Source organism: Anneissia japonica, unplaced genomic scaffold, assembly GCF_011630105.1.
Source record: "Anneissia japonica isolate Jap-2015-1 unplaced genomic scaffold, ASM1163010v1 scaffold6030_len697274_cov183, whole genome shotgun sequence".
NCBI lineage: Eukaryota > Metazoa > Echinodermata > Crinoidea > Comatulida > Comatulidae > Anneissia > Anneissia japonica.
The window spans coordinates 352,399-358,274 of record NW_022721381.1 but is presented as its reverse complement, the minus strand read 5'-3'; the positions used below and the strand labels follow the sequence as shown (position 1 = coordinate 358,274).

Below are 5,876 nucleotides of genomic sequence, written 5' to 3'. Positions count from 1 at the left end.
TAAATTGTAAATATAAATGTGTTTTGTTTGAATACGAACATTGCCAAGTACAAATTAAAATATATTAAAATAAGTAAATATTAAATATCTAAGTTCAAAGTAATTTTATTTCAATAATACAACAAGTTAAATTGAAATTTGATTTCCTCGGATACACAAAAAATACAGAAAATACAATCACGAAAGACATCAAAGACATAAAAATAGATCAGAACAAGAGCAAACACAAGAATTTTTTTAAATCAGAAGAGATAGATCACATCAGAGTAAACAAAGTTAAAAATTTAACAGTAAAAAAAGACAACGTATATTCAATACGTTAAATTATTCAGTGTTAAAAAGATTCCCGGCAATAAAATTGGCTTTGCTGTTAAAAATTCTAATAATAGAGCTTGGTAACAAGGAAGTTCAATATCGTTCAACTCTTGTATTCGTTGATTGTACACGGCATCTGGACTGCTGATAATCATATTGTCTTAACATTACTTTTTTGATTTCATTAAACTAAAGCTTCAAGCTTATTATTTATGTTCATTATTTTTCAAGCCAGTTTAGTAACTCTCTTTAATTTATTCATGTCTTTGACTGTGAGGGTGCTGCTCCAAACAAAACTGGAAAATAAGATAACACTGAATATCTTGGACCTAAAAACATGTTAAGGACTTCATTGTTGACTTTAAATGTTAGTTATTATTATCATTATTGTAATGATAATAACTGTATTGTTGATATGACAGGAAAGCCGTGAAGGGCGCTCTCATACTCGTGCCGTTATTGGGAGTTACTTGGTTGTTTGGTATATTTGCGTTCAGCAAAGCAACGACGTTTTTTTCCTATATGTTCGTAATTTTCAACGGAAGTCAAGGACTTGCTATATTCCTGGTATGCATCGTGTTTAGTCCACAGGTATGTAATTGGTACCGTACCTTACGTTTTTACACATCAAAAATAATAACTTCGTCAATATAGCATTATCAATCAATTTAAACACGCATTGTTACTGGTACTGATGTAGTAGCCGTATACTCTTTGAAAGATGGCCGTCCTTGACGGGCTCCGTTGACAGAGTCACTGCTGGTGTTTAATTGAGATCGATTATTTATTATTATGCTTCACAGATGTATTCAGTTATATCTTTATTTAATTTAATATTTTTAATTTTTTTTTATTATTATTATTTTTTTTTTATTGATTAAAAGACTAACTTTCCGTAACTCTGGGTTGGACCCTAATAGATGCTCTTCCTCCTGGTCTGAAGAACTTTGCTTATACAGAACTATACCCATAAAAAATTCTCATATATTCTACCTTCAAAAATTTTAATTAAATATAGGCCTGCTCTTTGGAGTTACGATCTATTTCTGTCGTTACATTTAAATTATTTGTGGTCATAAACATTTTACTTAATACGAATTTCAGGTGCAGGATGAACTGAAGAAACAAAGGTGGATGGGACGTTTTTTGAAGGTCAACTCAGTTGGCAGTGAGCAGGTACAAAGTCAAGTAAGTCTGTGGATTCAGTGACATTATGACAGTCGTGTCGGGCACACTGTGCCTACGGTCGTCGGCCGACGCGATTCCTTGAAGAATGCAACGCGACGAGGCGCGAGCATGGGACCGTTTTTAATGACAATTCGCTCAATCTGCTTTCGGCAAACAACATTCGGCTCTTTCGTAAACGCCAACCCTGAGCCGCCGTACCAAATATTATGTAGTTCCTACGTATGCGCTAGAATTTTGCGTTGTCATAATGGGCTTGTGAAAAGGCCAAATTCCTCATCGTCAAGCGATCACAGAGAGCGGAGATTTGTCGTAGGTCGATTGTCATACGATGCAGTGCGTGCCAGACTTGGTTCATATTCAAACATCAAACGCTCTGCATGCGGCTTGACGCGATACAAAACGTGGCTATTCCACTGTTGTCTCATTCTCCCGAATCTCAATAACGTCAAACGTCGTAAGATATACATTCAGGTAATAAGAACCAAATACCTGCTCTAAAAAATCAACATTATTTAATTTATTTACAAATCAAATTTTAATTATTATTATTACTTATTAAAGTGACTTTTTTGAAAACGCCATAACGACAAACAATAGAATAAAACATCTGATAGTTGTTTTGTTATGTTGTAGTTATCTTTTACTCTATGATTTTCCTTTGGTTCAAAACAATTTATGCTATTTTGTAATAGTGTCATGTGACTTTTCCGTTTTTCACAGACTACATCATTTTGAAAATGTATCGGTTACTTCATGACTTCATGAATGCATACAGTTTGAAGAGGAAACTACGAAGAATGACACGTCAACTTCAATAACTTGAGTCGACACTAAACTCGAATCGGTATTAAACCATTTTAAAGTATGCTGTCAAAAAAAAAACACATCATATTGTAACACTGTTGGGACTTGATCAAATATTTACAAACTGTGAGGGACAATAATTATTATGGTGGACCCACTTTACTCGTAAATTCAAATAATGTGGACTCATTTTACGCACAAATATGAGAAATCTAGTCCATTTTCTTAAAATTTTACAAATTTTAAGCTAAATATGAGAAATCTGGACTAATTTTTAAAAAGTGGACTCCTTTTTCAAAAGGTGAACTTATTTTAGGCATGAAATTGCATCATTTGGACCCATTCTTTGTGGACCCATTGCTGCTACGGCATTGGACTTGATATAGGGCATTATATCGACGTCTCAATGAGTAAAAAATAGGGGTTGTGATTCAAAAAATTGGCAAAATGATACAAACCTATACAATTAATGATGACCAAGTATATTACTGTATGTCTAAGTACGAGTACGATTGAGCAGAAAAATCAAACATCATTGTTTATTGAACAGTACATTTAATATTTGAATTAGGCTTACTTTAAGGAAGTACAGTAATTAGATTTCAATAGAAAATTATAACAAGAAAGTATCTTTTTTGCATGCCGAGCACACAGTTTGAAAGATTGTTTGTAAAACCGGAGGGAGAGCATGTTACTTAGGCAGTGACGTTATTTTTATTGCTTTGTAGGCGGTTTAAGATTCGACATTTTTTTTTTTTTTAATTATTATTCACATTGTTCTTATTAAGCACCGGGACCCTTACATCTACGCAAATTTAATCCAGTGCATGTAGAGTGAATTCCTCTACACTGTATATACTTTTTTTGTTTCTTCTTTTAAACTGAATTTCGTAGAGTAATTTTATTAGGAGATAATGATTGGTCACCGTAGTTTATGAAATAACAGTCATAGGCCTATCTTTGTCTCAGTCTACTTGCGGTCTGATGCACCTACATCATTATATATATATATATATATAAGATTATAAAATACTAGGAGTGGATCTAATGGACACATGATATACATAATTTGTATATTCGATTTTAGATCTAAATTCTGTTTTACTATATCACAGTGAAATGTGGGAATGAATGCTAATAATAATAATAGTGTAGTTTTATATAGCGCACAAATCCATCTAATGTAAGATGCTGAGGGCGCTTAAAATGTGGACTAGTGACTCGATCAATGACTTTCTTCGCCCCTAAGGGTCCCTTCGTGTCTGTGCTACCCGGTAACCCGGTACCAGCAACTCTCGTCGTCCACCACAGGGGCTGTCTGTTCCCGCAAGAGTAGGGCGCCAGCGCTTCAGATAGGCCAATGTAAACACTGAAAGGTGTCTATGGGGAAAATATTTATTTTAAACGTAAATGAATATTTAGATGCACTCTAATTTATAATTTATCGTTTTGTACAATGTATTATTTGGGTCAGCATGACATTATATGATGAATAAATGTTTCATGGACTTATTCTAAGGAAGAAGATTTTATTTTACTATTGACTACGTCACACACCCACCACTGGATCAGCCCATGAGTACATGAAACAAGTTCTAAAATATGTGAGGCAAGCATTTGAACATTGTCTCGCATCACCGTTGCAGTTTTTAATATCAGTAAACTCAAAATATATAAAGAGTACTACAAACAAAACCACCAAATAACTGATCTCAATTAAACCGTGCAATAATGTTCGCCTCTGATGGAAGCCTACGTTTTAGTCGTTTTAGTCGGCAAACAGTTCATCTCATGAATACCTAGTCTACAGATACCAAGTGATGCTGACATACTATCTCATTTTAAGGTATAAACAAGACGGCACAGCAAAAATCGAACATTCCAAAAATTTTTCATCAAAAATACAAAGGTAGCAAAGTCACAAAAAACCACTACACCAAGAATGTATGAAAATCAAAACAATGAAAACAAACAAATAAAACCACAATATCAAAAAGACAGATCATGGACAGTCAGATTTGCACATGTTCAAAATAAAATTTAAATTTTCTGGTTAATCTTTGGTTGATTTAATCAAAATTCGGATTACATCGATTAGCACATACTCCCGAAAATATGTTCAGAATAATCATGATGAGTCATTTTTTTAACAGATACCATCTCCTTTTTTAATAATATAGTGATGAACAACTACAAAAATGTACATTACAATATTACTATTACTGTATAGCTTTACGCTAATATACATTCAAAAACCGATTTAATAGGGCCTATTGTACTTTAAAAAAAAAATTATATTGAAACAAATTCATCATAATAAAAAATACATCATAAAAGTTAAAGCACAAGGTAAGGGGATTTAATAGACCTATTCTACATTTGTACAAAAAAATATTCAAATTCATCTGGTTGTTAATTAAATAATTTTATTAGATAAATTGAATGTAAAATTATATTAAAATATTTAACAATCGGCAGACTTTTATTAGTACTATATTGATAATACGTTGGTTCATCATTGTATAAGCCAATCATTTGAACAAAAAAAAAACAATGAATTGTGTACATTTATGAAATGCTGAATCATTTTGAATCATGTTACAACCATTTCACCTTTCTAAATTAAAGAGACTTAATTACAAAATATAGGTCTAAAAGCTTAATTTAAAACGCAGAATACATTATAAAAGTTAAACCACACTGTAAGAGGGTTTAATAGTGCCTATTGTATTCTTACAACAAAAAAATAATTGATTCAAAGAAAATTGAATGTAAAATCAAATTAAAATATTTCATAATTGACAGGTTTTTATTAGTACCGGTAGTGATGATATTAAGGACAGTTAGTGATTTTGAATCATGTTACAACCATCTGACCTTTCTGAAGTGTCAGTCAAACCTAACAAATGATCAATCAGAATAGTGTCAGGAATAGGCCTATGGGCGTGATTAACAAACACATGCGTACTGTATGTTTTTAAACTGTCGTTTGTGGGACTATAGCAGCAATATCCAAGAGGCGAGGCTTAGCGGAAAGTCCATTGTCGAACCTTTCTATGACATATAGCAAATTGTATTTATGGGTGGAGCCTATCTTTTAACTACTATGCGTATTTCAAGAAACCGATATCTGATCGTCCGGAAGGCGCATGGAGAACAGCATTGAGTGATGTTTGCTTATTCAATATGTTAACAAACAATCGTTTTACTCTCTCGCTTCATCATTTACTGGTTTTTATTGTGGTGTTGTTTTTTATTGAAGGCTTGCAAGGTATAGATGCGATTTTAAACTTTTCGTTTTTCAACAGTGTTAAAATGTAATAAATAATAAATAATTGCTGTAGGATACAATTGTAAAAATGCTTACAGTTTATTAGGTATTATTCCTGGCATAAATGTAAAAAAAAATAGTTCATGAACCTGTTGTAAATACATAGAACTAGACTCTTGCCACATGCCAGGGGGATTGAAGATAGACGGATTAAGACTAAGGAAGAGGACCTATACCTGCATCCAACTAGGCATAGCAGTAGGCCTATATATATATATATATATATATATATATATAT

At 32.6% G+C, this 5,876-nt stretch overlaps 1 long non-coding RNA gene across 1 annotated transcript; it reads left to right on the top strand.

Annotated features, from left to right (window-relative positions):
• Positions 1 to 731: 731 nt before the first annotated feature.
• LOC117111533 lies at positions 732 to 3,788 on the top strand. Its single transcript, XR_004445888.1, has 3 exons — positions 732 to 906; positions 1,420 to 1,503; positions 2,224 to 3,788. It is a non-coding gene; the product is annotated as an uncharacterized LOC117111533 (long non-coding RNA).
• The last annotated feature ends 2,088 nt before the right edge of the window (positions 3,789 to 5,876 follow it).